Source organism: Phalangium opilio, unplaced genomic scaffold (genome assembly GCF_054372755.1).
Source record: "Phalangium opilio isolate 3A_F unplaced genomic scaffold, DU_Popi_V2 ptg000082l_1, whole genome shotgun sequence".
NCBI classification, from domain to species: domain Eukaryota; kingdom Metazoa; phylum Arthropoda; class Arachnida; order Opiliones; family Phalangiidae; genus Phalangium; species Phalangium opilio.
In genome coordinates, this window is record NW_028324189.1 from 12,652,679 (window position 1) to 12,671,177 (window position 18,499).

At 34.9% G+C, this 18,499-nt stretch overlaps 1 long non-coding RNA gene across 1 annotated transcript; it reads left to right on the forward strand.

The window, feature by feature from the left end:
* Positions 1-3,324: 3,324 nt before the first annotated feature.
* Positions 3,325-4,595, forward strand: LOC149651779 (uncharacterized). The gene is made up of 2 exons (XR_016371344.1): positions 3,325-3,768; positions 3,853-4,595. It is a non-coding gene; the product is annotated as an uncharacterized LOC149651779 (long non-coding RNA).
* The last annotated feature ends 13,904 nt before the right edge of the window (positions 4,596-18,499 follow it).

The following is an 18,499-nucleotide window of genomic DNA, read 5'->3' on the forward strand; positions in this document are numbered from 1 at the left end:
CTTGCGTTCTTAGTTTGATGCGCGCATCGCTTTGTACCGTCCTCAACTGTACGCAACCTTTTACCCTAACCCACCCCATATAGAAGAAGAAGAAGAGATCTGTACGTATGGCGTTACGCGTACCTACGTTAAAGATTTCTTGTCAAAGATTGTGTCTTCCTTTGGACAGCTACACTATATACGTCAGGTCCCCCCCGGAATATCTTACGTACAAAATAGATCTCTCAAAAAATACGCATTCATAGTAGTTGTCAGATATGGACATATGGTACGTACCACATTTTCTTCTCGAAGACTCAGCCAAGGGTCAAAAGTTAATGTTAGGTAATATTGTAAATTTATTGAATCAACGTGACGCCAGCATGATATAAAAAAATTCTTGTTATTTAATTAAGAGAATATTGGATATGTTTATCTATAAAGTTGCGGTATAAAATTCGATTGGAGGATTAGTACCACCAAAAGTGGATGAGAGGAAAAGTATGAAAATGGCCAAAAGTCGCGAGTCATCAGAGTTTCGCCGTAGTTGACCGTTTTATTGGCGTAGCTATACTGGGCCTGTTCACTCCCTTAAAGTAGGTCTTGTGTTAATTCGCAGTTACGCGGTTACCGTCGTCTGCTATTGTGTATGCTAGAACTTCCTCGATTTGTGTTTGTAGTCAGGACAGAGTAGCTGGTAATGTTTTAAAAGGTATTTGAAGGTATAATATGGATTTAAGTAAGGTTATCGAAGCAATAGAAGAGCACAAAAAACTAGATAAGTTTAATACAAATCTCGGTAATTTAGCTATAGCGCGAGCAGCTTGCGTCTTGATGCGCGTGATCGAGTGGGCTATTGTTAAACCAAGGAGGATAAATGTCTGAACTACTTTCAGTCGCGAGTTTGTAAGTACATCAGTCACTAGTAAACTAAATAGTTATTGGCGAAACTTTGATGTCCGCGTTTTTTAACACAGGCTCTATGGCCATTGTCATACTTTCCCTCTCATCCACATTTGGTACCACGTGATGGATTTCCCCTGTCATCTCATACGAATAAACAAGAAAGCATGGACCTTTGGTTTAGGTTGGTATTTGTAAATACTCTAATTGATCTTTGTTGTTGTTATTCTCTCCCTTAGATAACAGAAAATTGAACGCCTGTAAATTACGCTCTAAACAAGTTCCTAAGAAACAACTCGAGGGCAAAACACAAAAAAAAATCGAATTTAAAATAAAAAAAAAAGACATTAGTATCAATTCGAGCATTAAATACAACTTCCTACATACACATCCTAGAACTCTAGTTCTGCAGCAATAAAAAAGCCCTCGGTATAGCTAAGCCTTACGCTGACTCTCCTTTTGCATGAGTTTATTTGCTGCAATACGCCTTCTGGAAATGCGCCAATTCCTGGAAAGAAACCTACCGGCAATAATTCAGAAGAAGGCAGCAATTCCTGAAGCATTTAAATTAGGAAAGTACATACACCATTTCAGAAGCAAAGTTCAACGTCAATGCTAATAAAATGGTATAGAAAATTGGCCGCTATACACTCTTAAATGTATTGCAAATTCGCATTCAATCGGAGTATACCACGTTGCACAGATATACAGAATACAATTTTAAAAAAAACTCAAATAAAAAAACAGCCTACCCATGCTTTTTTTACGGTATAGCCTAGGCTAACTTTAAAAAAAATCTTTTTTTTTCTATGCTATACTGGATTTCTTTTTTTTACTATATCGGCTCACCCCAGCGTATGGATATTTTTAATTGCCCCTAGGGGTAAGGGTAAGGGTTCGGTACAAGGGCAGATACGGTACGATGGTACAAGGAAGGGGCGAATGGTTCAGCATCCCCGCATAGCGCACGAGCACAGCGGCAGAAACATTCCGAACTCTCTATTTTCTATTTCAACTCCCAGTGTTGTTATATAAAGGCATATATATTCAACTTTAGAAAAAGAAGGCACGCATAGGCCCTGGGCCAAGGAATATACACATATATATACTTTTTTTTAAGCTGGTAGGTTTTTATGTACTTTTTTCAATGCTGCAGGGTGAGGCATACGGTTAGAATTTTTTTTTTATATTGAGCTAGGAGTTGGCTAAATTCAATGGTTGAAAAAATTTATACATTCTAATGGGTGCTAGCTATAGGGCCAGAAATGAGTCATATTCAGGGGTTTTAAATTGTATGTTAGTTGTATCGATAGATCTGTTTGAAATTTTTATGCTAAATATATGAAAAAAAAAATATGAAATTAATTTATTTATCTCATATTTTGTTCGCAGATGACAAAATATGAAATTTATTTATTTATCTCGAAGTTAATTTTTAATCAAAATAACTAACCACAAAAATACACCACACAAAACAAATAATATTCAAACAACATTTGCCATTGCAAAATAAATCGAAATTGAATTTAAATTAAAATCAAATTTATTTAAAATTGACCCAGCACGAATGTCCGCTTGATTATCATCTTGATTAAATTAAATTAAATTAAAATTGAAAAAATATTTAAAATGAGAGACCTCACAAGATCACAACATTCCTCCCCCCTTTCTTGACTTTTGTACCACACACGTTTTAAAAACACTAGATAAAAAAATAAAATAATTCTAAGCATTTTGGTAGGTTTACTATAATAACGTTAGGGAGGTTCGTATAAAGTAAAACAGAGTTAGTTAATAGGCGAAAACGAGAAATCTTTCCAATTACTCGACCCTATAGCCATAACAGGGCGAGAGATAAAACTAAACGCGGTTGGTCCACGCAAATCACAAAATAACTCGGCCTAAATCTTTTACCTTTTAGACCCTCCCCCCCCCCCCGCTAACACATATGGCCGAAGTTTCTCACTGTTAAAACGTACTATGTTACGAGATTCAATGTTTATTATATGATAAACCGTTATCTTTAATATCACTGCACTACACAAATACAAATGAAAATATATATATATATATTTAGTTTCCTTTGAATATTTCTTGAAAATTTTTAAATAATTCCGAAATTAATTCTTTTAAACTTCCTAAAATATTTATTAATATTAATTTAGTAACGTATTTATATTTAACTTAACTTAACTTCAAAAACTAATAGGACTTCCTTTCTATCCATAAAGAAAGTCGTTTAAATTATATTAAATTTAGATAAAAACATTATTTATTGATCCTAAATATATATATATATATATATATATATATATATATATATATATATATATATATATATATATATATATATATATATATATATATATATATATATATATATATATATATATATATATTAATTTATATATTTACTGAGCTATTTATATATTAATTTATACAGGGTGTTTCTGAAAAGTCCATCACAAATTAAGGGGCGTGTTTATGGGACCAAACTGAGCGGAAAGTACCAAAGAACATGGGGTCTACAACATTTAGTTTCGGAGATATGGCCCCCCAAACATTTGCCCCAAAAACGAGAAAATATCCCAAAATGTGGAGTAAGGGTTATTGCCATTACCCAACTTGTTTCGAAGTCATAGACAATTTCAATAGCCTTGAATTTGAGAAACACTACTGTAACTTTAGATAGCAGAAGGGTATAAATGGGTAGAAGTACGCGTACGGCGGTAATGTAAAGCTAATGCCAAGTGTCATAGTGTTTTAAGATTTCTCAGCACCCAGTAAAATGGTGGACCTCAACCTAGAGGGCAAGAAGTCCCAGAGGCCGTAGAAGACGAAGTCCTTACTATTTTCGAGGACGAACCAGAAGCAAGTACCCGCCAGGTGAGTAAGCGATCAGGCGTTGGTCACGTGCTCGTGTGGAAAATCCTCAAAAGTCACCAGTTTCATTCTTACCATTTTCAAAAGGTTCAAGGTTTGAATTCCGCGGACTACCCACGACGCATTGATAAACGCCATTGATTTCCCGCGTAGTCTGTTAGTCACAGACGAAGCTAATTTTTCGCAAGATGGTATTATTAACCTGCATAATAAGCATCAATGGGCCCAAAGAAACCCTCACGCAACGCTCGTTAAATCTCACCAAGTACAATTTAGTTTAAACGTGTGGTGCGGTATTGTAGGTGACAATTTAATTGGATCTTATTTTCTACAGCCCAGGTTAAACGGTGAGGCGTACCTACAATTCTTACAAGACGTTTTACCGGAATTACTTGACGACGTGCCCTTAGGTTTGGTGCGCAGAATGTAGTTCATGCATGACGGTGCACCACCACATTTCAGTCTCGCTGTCCGAGCTCACCTTAACGCGACGTTCTCTTTTCGGTGGATAGGTCGAGGTGGACCCGTGAAATGGCCTGCTCGATCACCCGACCTTAACCCGTGCGATTTCTACCTTTGGGGCCACTTGAAGGACATAGTTTATCAGAGTGAAGTACCTGATGTGGAAGAGCTTCGTCGACGAATCGTTAATGCCTGTCAAACTATTCGCGATACTCCAGGCATTTTGCAACGTGTTAGGGAATCGTTTGTAAGGCGTGTTCAAGTTTGCCTTAACGCGGGTGGTGAACACTTTGAACAATTCTTGTAGTAGTTATTTGTTACAGATTAAGAATGAAGAACTAATAAAAAATACATTTACATTGGGATCGTATCATGGCGTTTTCTCTGTGACACATCAAACACTAACGTAATGAACAAACTCAACCTTCAATCGCAACCATTTTACTGGGTGCTGAGAAATGTTAAAACACTATGACACTTGGTATTAGTTTAACATTACCGCCGTACGCGTACTTCTACCCATTTATACCCTTCTGCTATCTAAAGTTACATTAGTGTTTCTCAAATTCAAGGCTATTGAAATTCTCTATGACTTCGAAACAAGTTGGGTAATGGCAATAACCCTTACTCCACATTTTGGGATATTTTTTCGTTTTTGGGGCAAATGTTTGGGGGGCCATATCTCCGAAACTAAATGTTGTAGACCCCATGTTCTTTGATACGTTTCACTCAGTTTGGTCCAATAATCACGCTCCTTAATTTGTGATGGACCTTTCAAAAACACCCTGTATATTTACTGAGCTATTTATATATTAATTTATATATTTAATGAGCTATTTATATATTAATTTATATATTTACTGAGCTATTTATATATTAATTTATATATTTACTGAGATATTTATATATTAATTTATATATTTACTGAGATATTTATATATTAATTTATATATTTACTGAGATATTTATATATTAATTTATATATTTACTGAGATATTTATATATTAATTTATATACATTTAAAATATATATATATAAATTTCTAGAATAAATATAAATATATCTCTAAATACCTTAGTTACGATAATTTGACTCGAAACTGTAGTGGCAATAAGTACCATACGAGGTACCATACCTATTTTCCCCCCTGTTTAAAAAAAAAGACCACACAAGCAGTTCGAAAAGAGTCCGGACTACTAGTCAAAAATACAAGTACGATGGAAAAGAAACTAACACAATTATTAATAGCGTCGAATATCGTTAGCGCAGTATTCATCTCCCGTAAAGAGGGAGGTATTCCAAGGAGAGGAAGGCGAAAGGAGAAAAAAAACTACAATTACGGAATATACGGGCCAAATACTCACTGGCGGTTTTAGAGGTTTTAGAGAAGTAAGCCTTCGTAGTACCGAGGGGGATACTACTTACAAAGTGTACTATAATTCAAGACTAAAGGAGAAAACACGGACCTACCACAGCGTCATCTATTGATAAAGCCGCCGTTAGCGTCATTGGGTACCGATACGTGGGATGGCTTAAATACCTACAGCCAATAGCGAATGTAGAGGGCGCGGTTACCCGCATCACCGATTTAAACCACGCCTATTCGAGTTCTCCTCTAGGGGACTATATTCATCGGAAGAAGGGAAAAGCCTTTGTCAATTCCAGCTTAGGTCTCCATCGATTGAAATTTATAAGTCTATTATAAACGGAGGCCTGTTGGGATAGAATCGCGGCGTTGAACCTTGGCAAGTATCGAAGCTAGCTAGAGCCTAGTACAAAATTAGTCTATCTTCTCCTGGCTCGATTCTCTAGGGGCTAAAAGGGGTTCTCAATGTTTCCCCTTCCTTTTAAAGTAATAGGCTCATTATAGAAGCGCTCTAATTGACGTTTAATTAAATGAGAGGGCCTTACTCTTATAAAGATCTCTATCTTAAGATAGCCAGGCCATGGATGTTGTTGCTAAACGTCCAAGCCCCCCCCCACCGCTACCCCTCCCTTTATAACGTCAAGGATTTTCAAAATTTTAAAACGCCACAGCCGGGTATCGTAGATTTATTATTAGAGTTATAATGTCAATTTAAAATTGGTGATTAATTTAGGACTATGATAAACACTATACATTCACCAATTCAATCTAGATATAGGCCTAACTTCATAATAAATGTTTTAAGATGTGAATATTACGCATTGATTAAGGCATAATTGATAGAATTACTTAAATAGATATTAATTGTTTGGCCTATTTTATGCGCTTGACTTAACCGCGTTTTACAACCAAAGAAAAAATCGTTTCAGTAATTTGAAAATGTGTGTTTCAAACCACTACATTTTATAACATTACAGAAGGGTGTCAACTGATATCTACTATGTGTTGAATAAAGTAGTGTAAAAATGTGTGTTTCAAACCACACATAACATTTCGGAAGGGTGTCAAGTCATTTCTACAGTTGAATACCGGTCCTGTGGAATTATGAAACTTCATAAACTGTTAAAGCTATTTACTTTAAAAAGGAAATTAAACCATACATTAAAAACCCATTTAACTATATACAAAACTAAACTAACTATCCATTAATAACTAAACTACAATCTGGAAAGTAACAATCAAAAGGATCATTTGCAGTATAAATGTTTACACGTAATACGATAGAACATTAACAAGATCCCAACTATACTATTACACATGTCCTTCCAATCTTAACAACAATGTCGCCATGCAGCGAAAAAGACAGAAAAGAGGAGTCCTTTAGGGTATAGTGTAATATTTATCACCGTGTAATGAGAAAACATCACGCACAAGGCACGTATCATGCACGAGACTATAGTATACTGTAATATATTGATTGAGAAATGGTTTCCAAGCTAATTATACGCGTACAGCGATAAAGGCCGGTATAATTTCTCCTCCCGACTCGCGAGACTCGGGGAGTAGGAACGCTGGTATAATTACTGTCGATATCTGACAGTACCACCATCGTCATAGAGACAATGCGCTCTATGCCTTGGTACCCGATAAAATGAAAGATCCAAGAGCTCCCTCCCGCTCTAAAATTCTCCGATGGGGAAAATAGAAAAGACCTAAGAGTAAGAGAGAGAGAGACATGCCAGGAATTTCTGCAGCCGATATCAATGTTGTCCCTCTTTAGCTAAGCCTTTGTTCGTATAGCGTCGTATATAATAAATATATCGAATCCAGCGAGCTCGTGTGGGGAGACTGGAAAAGGATGGGAGAGCTTTGGGCCGAACATAATTAAATCTTCGCACGTGCACCGCTTTCTCCGCCGGGCCAAGGCTGACGATAAGCCTAGGCTCGGTTTGGTTTTGGAGCGAGCGAGGCATGGTGGTAGTACGTACGATACTAGGAGACGTTTCGTTCTCGTCACCGGAACGCGGACAACGATCGAGATCAGATTAAAAGCGTGAAAAAAATACAACGCTAGACAAGCGAGTAATGGATCGGATCGGTTCTCACCCCTCTCTCTCTCTCACTCACTTTCCCAGTGAGGTGAGGGGTTGCCAGCAAATCGTTTGGATAGAACCAATCCCAGATATATCTGATATAGAAAACTGTAGGTGCGGGTGTTTGGATTTCTAGGAAAAGTGTTGTAGCTCGATAGATTACAATGTTATGAATTCAGAAATTCAGTTTCTGTGTCTGTTAAAACTTAACCAATCGCATCACTTGTTTATGCAGCGTAAGAAATCCTATCTTAAGAGGAGTGTCGCTCTACACTGCTTTAATGGAAAAACCAGTTTTATCGCGAGTATCCCAGTTACAACCTTTTCCCACGGGGAACGGGGAAGCCCTACAATTCGGGCCTTGGTCCAAATACAGATAAGCTCGTGTTAGAAACGTATGGTGACGGCTCTCATCGCCCAAAACTGCCGCTCTTCTCGGGCCTAAAGATCGATATTTCTCGGGGAAAACGGTGGCCCAATCCGTCGACATTCCAACTACTTTACTAGAATCTATAACCGGCTAGTCGAGATTGGACAGAGCAATAGGTTCTACTCGCGGAAATTCACGTGTCTAATTTCGCGCCTTCGGAGACTACCTCGGTCCTGTAATAGATTGAACAAATATATTGGCTTCCCCTTCAAGCTTAAGCAAACGTAATTTGCGACCTCTATCCATTATCACGAGCCTTGGCGCGCTGCCCTTTTGCCATCCCGAATTAAAGGGTGTTAGGCTTAAACTAGGGTTAATGCTAGACTATACTCCAATCTAGGGACAACCTATTTGTTATTGGACAAATTAGGGCCGTTGTTCGGAATGTCCAGCAAGCCTTGGATATATACCCAAGACAATATTGATTTTATACTTAAATTTATAAAAGAGACTATATGCACCCTTAAACTTTGCCATTACCAGTAATTTAACGACGGTTAAAGAAATTGTTTTTCGAATTAGATGTTTACATCGTAAAGTCTAGCTTTTGATATAATTAGATCTCGTAAATCAACTTATAAGTTTACTGAACTATTTCAACTAATTTAAATACGTCTAATTGACTGTATTAAATTAATATGGCCAATCAGCAACGGGGACAGGCCGACGCTGTCCGAGTAAACGTCCCAAATACGAAAGTGTTATGTATAATTCTGACCGACTTTTCTCAAGATGGCCGCGACTTAACGGTTCTGAGTTAATGGTCAACGGTCATTTACACAAAAAAGCCAGAAAATAAACCTATATAATAAACAAAATATTGTTTATATCCAATATTATATAACTTCATCCAAAAACTGCCATGCACGGAATCTGCACGAAATATTCCAGATACGATATATTTTCCTTTTCTTTTTTCACCGTCCATTGTCCAATGTACTGGACCTTAATTCTGTCCCACATCTCTCAATAATACCTATACCCTATATCGTTGAACGTAAAAAAGTGAGGTCATGATTCAGAAATGCGAAGGAGAACCCAACGTACGTCATATATATATATATGGGCAACCAGACGGGGACTATATGATCCTTTTCCAAAAACATTCTTGGCATATTTCGTTCTATGGGACAATAGGGAGTCATATATATAGGGGTGTATAGTATGCTATATAGTGTATGTATAACGCACGTGGAGGACATTAGAGATATCTTTCATCAGGATTGTCGCGCCTAAAGTCTATTTTATCAAATTTTCACGCGGCATGCACTAACGCGTTTAATAGAGCGGCTTATAATGTTTTAAAACTTGCGCCTTATCTCATCTCATCCACAAATTTTCTGACTCAGTTCATTTCACGTTTTTATTACATTATTTTGGATATATATTATATTATATTAATTTCCTTGTATTTGTACAAAGCTCTCGACCTCGGGGTGTATTAGAGCTATGCGTTTTTGACATAGAGGTCATGGGTCAGCAATCCAACGTAACTATAGTGATTTTTTTATTTTTTTTTTGCAATTTGAAAAATAGAAAAATAAAACTATTTTCTAATGCAAATACAAAAATGAAGAGCGAGATCTAGAGTCTGACATTCCAATATCAGTTGTCGTGCAATTAAATTGCGAGTTTGATATTCTTAATTAAATACTTACAATAATTAATTATAATTACACAGAGCAATTAATTTTTTTCCGGGCGCAGTTTAATAAAAACGGGCTCTAATTGATCACGTGGTTTTATTTCCGCTTATTTTAAAATTTTCACATCAAAACATTCAACTTTCGAAACATTCCCGCCAAAAGAAGAAAATAATAATTCGATATAATTTTAACGAATTCCGCCAAGAATTTCAACTCTTCTTTTTTACCTTAACTAAATAAATATTCCAAAATACTTTGAACACACACCGAAAAGGACACGTTTTTTCGCTTTTTTACAATACAAAGCTATATAATACTTGTCCGGCCGTGGCTTGCAAGTTTGCAAAGCATTGGCAAATTCTGGTATCAGGGATTTATTGTGTACAAGAGTATAACATGTACATACATTTTAGTAAATGTACAGCTATACTCATCCTAGTGTTACTCTGTACAAAAGGTATATATACGTACCTACGTGTTACCTTTCCAGGTGAGCTAGCTATACCATACTATCTATATGACCATTGGTTCTTTCTACCAATAGGGATGTAGTAAAATAAGGGGCTAAATTTCGCACCATGGCACCAGGTTTGAAAACCGCAGCTGCAACACATTTTCTTCCTTTTTTTTCAGGGAGATTCCAACCAAGGTATCCCCTCATTCTATGAAAACCTATTTCTCTACTCTAGAGTGTCGGACGGCGAATAAGGGCTACCCTAATCATCTATATACCTCACCCGAGGGGCTGGTTTAGTAAGAACTACACGTAGCTGCATGCACTGTTATATTCTGTTCTGTGCCATCCGTGAAAGATATATTCTTAACTACTTTTGCTCGAATCCAAGAAATCCCCGGAGCTATATATGATGGGGGAACATAGCGATATGTATAGAAAAAATTATGCTTTCTTCTCAAAGCTCCAGAAGATCCTAGTGTGATAACAAGACGTCGCTTAAGGGGTTGTAAAACTGTTAATCTGAGTATTGATTTATTTTTATCTGATATGAATGATATCGTTTCTAGAGCTAACATAACGGCTGATGGTGATTTCCTGTCGAATTTTGCAAATGGGTTCATGACAGGTTTCCAGACCTAAGTTCAATCAATTTTAGCAGAGTATAACGCCACAAATATACCTAAAAATAGGTTCAGTTGACAATGAAATTAAATACTCAATGGCGACCACCAAAATAGTGGATAAATTTTAATTAAATTAATAAATATCGTTTAAAATTAAAAATGGTTCAGCAGATGAAATTTAGGCTTCAGTTTAAGAAACCATCACGAAATTCTTGCAGTTTTCATCTACACCTAAAGTTTTACCCACATATTTTATCAGTAAAAACCCAACCTTTGACTGCATGAAGCCATGCACTAATGAATTCGTATACCGTATATGCAGTCATTTAATTACAATAACAAACTTTAATTAATAAATAAATAAATAAACAAATCACAGTCTGCAATGACAGACAAATTACCCAGTCAAGATAGATCTCAGTTATTATAGGGTTCCAATAGGTAAAAACTAGCCCGTATTCTTAAACACCTATTTCAATGGAAAAGAAATGTTAAGCGGGAACACGTTACCAGGCGGCGTTTCGTTCTTAGAGGTATGGTGAGAAACTAAACACCCCACAGAGTGAGGAAAATCGGCTGGAATAAGAAGGAAAAAATACACCTAACGTGTTATTGAAGAAACGAAGTTATATACGCTATATAACCCCCCTTCCTTGAGCCCAGCTAGGCCTGCAGGTTTTCTGAGTCTACTAAAAAGCGTAGAAACGTTTCAGATAGAACCCTATTATACAGTATTATTCGTCCCCCCCTGCCTGCCTTTGACTGTACTTTCTTTTTAGAGTAGAGACCTCTCACTAGCCTACACCCATGACCCGCCTCGTAGTCCCGGACCCCCTAATTTTACTCTGGTAATAACGAAAACGTCCAAATGAAGCGTCAAAACGTCTGAAAACGTATTTGGTGAAGCTGCCATCATCCATGGTCTATACGTAACTGACTGCATATTTTAACCAGGGTTAGAATATACAATACGTAGGCTAAGCTACATGAAGGACATATTGACAAGGCTCCATTTTAACCGTACTATCTCTCTCTCTCTTTATTCTGTCTTTTTTCTATGGTGCTTTCGTTTTGATTATATTATATGGGATGGTCTTGTTTTGAAGGGATAATTTATAAATATTATGCGCGAGTTAGTGAATTTGTAAAAATGGGTGGGGATAGTTGCAGTTTAGTTATTTGGATTTTTAATCAGATTGGCTTATCGTAGAGTGAGTTTTATATTTTATTACAGAAGGTTCAGAACTTTAATCGTGTAATTATACTTTCTTTGTTAAATATATATGTACAGATTTGCAGCTAATTAACCATGCAGTTCTCGGTTTGTAATAATAAGAAGTGTTTTATCAACTTTATACCTGCTCCAACTTAATTGTGTAAGCATCTTTTAAATTGTAAACATTTTTAAATTTAATTTTAAAATGAAGAGCCTCGAGTTCCATTTGAACTATAGCCGGACTACCTGTCTTTGAAAACTTAAAATCTATATCAGTTGTTTGCTTGAACTGCAATCTAAATATTTGAGGTTTATTAAAATTATCCAAACGCACATTGAATCAAATATATATTAAGTTTGATTTTAAAATCTTCCGAGAAATATTTCACTAAAATCAGTCAAGCTTATACTAAAAAGGACCGAAGTTAGTTTTTTTCAGAGGTTAGTGAGCGAGAATACACTCCCATAATTGCCTAGTTTACGATTGGAAAATCTGTTACCGTCAAAACTGCCAATCTCTGCTAAAAAGAAATCTTTGAAGACGTTTTTTTAAATTTTTTCTATACCCTAGCCTAGCTAGCAAGAAGTTCTAATTTTTTTGCCTCATCTCACACACACACACACACATATATATATACAAGAAAGGTTATTTTTACAAGTGCGCCCCCATTGCCTCAAAAGTGACGTTAAAAAAGAAAAAAAAAAATGTTCATCTTGAAAAGAACTTATAGCTCAGCCTGCAGTTTGATTGGTCCTGTCCAAAATGTAACATGAAATATAGCCATGCTTAGAAAACCACCACAAAAAAAATTACGTGTATTTTTCACATAATTTATATATAGGTATAACATTCCAAAGGTGAACGTACGTTATTATAAGTATATATTGCAACATAAGTTTATAAGTTATATGTTCCATATGACACTACCTATACTTCGTAATGCTACTGAGAGACTTACAGCTCGAGCTTGTTCGAGAACGACAAGCGAGAATTGAATAGCTACACTCAGTGGTTAATTTTGCAGGACTTCCATCTTCCTATTTAGTCTGTATTCTAAGCCTTTGATAGCACCTCACCAGGCGTCACTTCACGAGAATCTATGACCAGCTACTTGGCAACTTCATGACAAGCTCCAGTTTGTAAGCAGTGATAAACTTATGGCGAACATGTCTTATGATTGCAATTTATAAACAGTTGGTTTAATGTGTAAACAAAGCTTGGGTAAAAATATTCACGGTGTGTGTAGTCATAATTAAGTTTAAAAATACTTTTCATTTGAATATCTATTGCTTATTATCAATTTCTTTCAGAAATACCATAGTGTTATTTATACTATATGCTTTTATATGAAGTTGAAAAATTCCTCAATTTAGTTTTTGGTATACTGTACCTCTTAAGGTCAATATAGGGTCATTTCTTTCGACTTTTTTTACAAATCGTTTATATTTTGGGGTATGCGCTTTTGTTGTTGAAATCCGGAGGTCTTAAGCGTGGGCCACGAATGGCTATTTAGATGTTAATTTCGAGTTTAATTTACTATACTTAAAAATCCTCCATTTCAAGTTTGTTTTGTGTACCCCAAAAGAAACGTCGCAAAAAAAAAATAAATTGCAACGAAAATTATGAAAAATTATACCTCTAAAAAGCGACTAAAACGATATGGGGTCCCATCCCTGATAAATATCATTTTTATTATAATTCGACGAAATGAACATATCATGCACGCAAAGGCGTATACCTTTTTATTTTTCATATTTAATTAAAGTTTTATATATATGTATATATATTTTCAATGAGAAACATATTTCATATTAAAGAAAGACTGAAATATATTTTTCATAAAAAAGTTATATAGGTGTAGAAAAAAAGAAGTTAATTTGATATATCTTTCTACGTGAATGGAGCCCGATTTTTAAATTGAATTAAAATTAAAATAAATTAAATTAAGTTAAATTATATAAAGGAAAGTAGTAAATCTTACATGCTCTAATTTAGAAGCGTGAAAATTACGGTAATTACGGTGTAAATTACCTGCAAATTACGAATAATAATAATATTGGTATAAAAAATTTAATTGTAGTTTTAATTTAAACTATTATAGGCCTAGGGGAAATGAAAATTGTAAAATTACATAACTTATAAATTGTTAATTTTAAATTTTATCTACGAAAACTGTATACGATCAAATTAAGCTTGTTAATTGGATTATTTTCAAATAATCAATTATTTATTTATAATTTCAGAGCTCTATAACTAAGATGCATTAATAAACAACGTTTAAACATCACAATAATTAAGGAAAATACTTAAAAATAATATCCTTAAATAAAAACATAAAAATTTTAAATAAACCAAATATAAATTATTGAAATATCTCAAAACGGATGCAAACCAATATTTCCCTACAGTGACCATACAGAAAAAATCCCTAATTCAAATTAGATTTTCAGGTAGTCACCTCCCACCTTAAACTAAATTATAACTGCAATAAAACATCGTGCAGCGCAATATATACAAAAATAAAAAAAAAATAAAATACGAAACTGCATTTATTTTTTTTATCTCCCATTTTTTTACGGTTAATTCAGCTATCTCGGCGGCACAGCCAGCTTTCAAAGACTCAATTAAACATGGGCCATTATATTTTTCTCTATATACCCGTATATAATCCACACGCTGGTCCCAACTTCATATGGGAGGACGGTTAAGGGAGGGGGGTCGAATGATAAATGACAATATTAACTCCGGGCCAATCAGCGCTTGCTTATAGCGTTATATAGAATAAAAAATGCTGGGGTTTGCTAGCTAGATTTCTTTTTCATTCCCTCGCGCTAAAAATCTTCATCGAGCTGCTGCAGGCCAGCAACTATACGCGGCGAGGCCCTTGTAAGCTTATAGAAATAGCGTGAAGATCTAATTGAGAGAGAAATTGTCTTCAGGTTTAGAAATTTTATGGTGAAAATTTCAAATGGCTAGAGGCTAACATGTGTACTGCTATTATAAGTCCAAACAAGATGGTTATTCTACTTGTAGAGTTAAAACCGTTTTGATTTCATTTGATTTATTAATGAAGAAATTTAAATTAAATAAATGATTAAATCATGTTAATTAATATTATTAGTTACAATATTTTAATAAAGGAATTCATACAGTTAATAGGAACAATTGTGCACAAATATTTATTTCAAGTTGTTTTCTAAGCGGGTTTTGTGGGCAGGGCTTGAGTATACCATCCGGCACGCCTACTAATTCTGACGTTTTTTTACTGATTTAATTGGATGGTAGTACAAAGAGAGGTTAGGCGCGAGATCAAGGTGCAACAGGCAGAAAGGTAAAATTCGTGTTATGATTAGTACAAATTCCGCCTAGATACGTTGAGAAAATGGCTTCACTATTATTCCAATTAGCTGTATGCATTCCTATTGAAATGAATTTAATTTCATATATATTTTTGGCATCAGATCAGGTTGAAAAAGAGGGTTTAATTAAGTTACCAACAATAATTTCCATAATATTTAATAAATAATTTTCATATCGCCTGGTGGATTGCTTTGCCTTGAGCACTGATGTGTTGCGGGTTAAACATTTCTACAGGCGCTCATAGGAAATACATTGGTTTTGTTTGCCCCTAAAAGTCGACCGTTCCTCAAAACTGACAAATTAATAAAAATTAAATGTATAAACAATTATTCTCGGATTAACTCCAAAATTTTAACTAATCAAGCTCACGTGTCATTTAAAACTAACGATGATTTAAAATATTCATTATAGGGGTAGCGCAAGGTGCAAGGCGCAGCGAGATAAATTAATGGCGAGGTAAAATTCGTCATACATTATGATTAGTCTAGTTCTTAAAAACAAAATCCGTGTAAAGATACGTTGAGTGAAAATGGATGTAACTAATATTAGGATGAATTTATTCATTTAACATGAATATATATCTGCATTGACTAGGTAAACTACATACTTAGGGATGGGAGGGGCTTAGTTTGAGTGACGTCAGAGAATTTCCGGCGGCTTGTTTTTAAAGCTAAAGCTCTTGTCATGCGAAAGGCTAATTATGCTTGTAAATTGATCAACTACCGCATTAATTTTACCTCCAAAAGCAGCAGGGAAAAAACCAACAAGAACAATTCTCACCATTTCAGATGTTGGTAGTTAATTTTCAACTGTTTCATTTTCTTTATGGCCAAGGCTTAGCACTTTACCAACAGTTTTCAGTTTTAGATTAGGAAAAACATTGTACGCACTTAATATAATTTCCTTTAAAAGATCAATATCACCCTCGGACATCGTGTAGAGATATTTATTCACGTATCGGCGATCATTTTTAATATTCAGTTACAGCAGTTTGGTAAACCTAACGTCCTAACCGAAAATACAATTTTGTTAAACTGGTCGTCTGCTGTTCGAACTTCCAGTTCCAGGTGTCTCGATTTTGATTGGCTACCGCGATGACGTTAAACGCGTTTGTAATAGAAAGGTGCCTCCCATCCCTGAATAACATGATAGAAAGGCTAATGATACACATGATATTAGCTGTACAGAACGAATAACATTGGAAGTAGCTGATATAGTAGTTTCGCTAAAAAAATTAAACTTATTTTGGACGAAACTTAAAATAAATTTCGATGTTCAATAAATAGGAGGTGGGATTTGGGAAGACGGCGTCACGGAAAAGGTGTTCCGTCGCATAGGTGGTCCAGGGGCTCTTTCGCTTTCATAATACCGCCTAAGTTAACTTTTAAGGCCTTGGACGTACGGCATGCATGCATGCAGGCCAGACCCCGGAGATCTCTAACCGAAAGAATAATATATTTTTTAACGGTTTCGACGTTGCATATTCGTTAGAAAAAATTCTAAGGAGAAGCCACGATTTTCTCGATTTTCTACCTAGCACGCCCTCGGTCTACCCTTGGTTCAAAAAATTTTTTATTATAAAAAGAAAATAAGGGTCAAAATTATAGCAGATGTCTGGATAGAAACTCACGAGGCAATTCCTGTATAGCTTTTTACTAGCAATAAAGAGAGATTTTAATTGGTTTTGTTATAGATTTTGAAAGATATTTTTATCTTTTTCATGTTAGGTATATTGATTTGTATTAATATTTATGATGGCTCAACGGTACATGTGCTTTTTAACGTTTCAATTTTAGTTTACGTATTTAAACATGAGCGGCTAAATGTGCGCCTGTTTTTGTTTATAAAGGTTTATCAACTGAATAAATTTCCCCTTTTTCCAAAATGTTACTAAATGTTTTATGTTTTTACCTCAAAATATTGGTGTTTTTCCAAATTATTGCTAATTAAATTGTTTATTGTCACCTTTTTCCACAATATTGTTTTTTTACGTCATTTCTACCCTAAAAAGCGATGAGCGGCTAAATGTGCGCCTGTTTTTGTTATTATAAAGTTTTATCAACTGAAGAAATTTCCCCTTTTCCAAAATTTTACTAAATAGAATATGTTTTTGCCCCTAATTATACAAATGGCTAAAAGTGCGCCTCTTTTTAGGGTAGAAAGAAACTAAAAATAACAATTTTTTGGAAAAGGTGGCAATAAAAAATCTAATTAGCCATAATTTGGAAAGGTACCAATAATTAGGGGTAAAAACATAATCTATTTAGTAAAATTTTGGAAAAGGGGAAATTTATTCAGTTGATAAAACTTGATAATAAAACAAAAACAGGCGCACATTTAGCCGCTCATCTAATTATTGGTACCTTTCCAAATTATGGCTAATTAGCTTGTTTATTGCCAGCTTTTCCAAAAAATTTGTTATTTTTAGTTTCTTTCTACCCTAAAAAGAGGCGCACAATAATATCGGTTAATTACGTATACATCTCGGGATTATTTGGAAATTAAAATGTATTAAAGTTTAAGAAGCTTACCGAAAAACCTTTACGAATATTTGTATAATGGTGTTCTGTACTTTAGTTAATTTTAAATGTCACAAGAACGTGTACGATTTAAGCCTAATTTTAAATCAAAAAGCACGTGAAATTTTTCGCACCTAATTTCAACGATTTTACCACTAGAACACGTGACGTTTTCGTACACGTTTTTCGCCCGAAAATGTCCCTAAATTATGCACTATAAGAAGATTATCTTAATGCATCAAATTCACCAGTTATTTAAGATGAATCAAGCATATTTCTGCTTAATAACTATCGGCTAAAATAGTGTTTCAGCAGTTAGTATCAAAAAATATAGTTAATTTTAAATGTCACAAGAACTTGTACGATTTAAGCCTAATTTTAAATAAAAAAGCACGTGTATTTTGCGCGCCTAATTTGAACGATTTTACCACTAGAACACGTGACGTTTTCGTACACGTTTTTCCCTCGAAAATATCCCTAAATTATGCACTAGGCCTATAAGAAGATTATCTTAATGCATCAAATTCATTATAGTTATTTAAGATGAATCAAGCATATTTC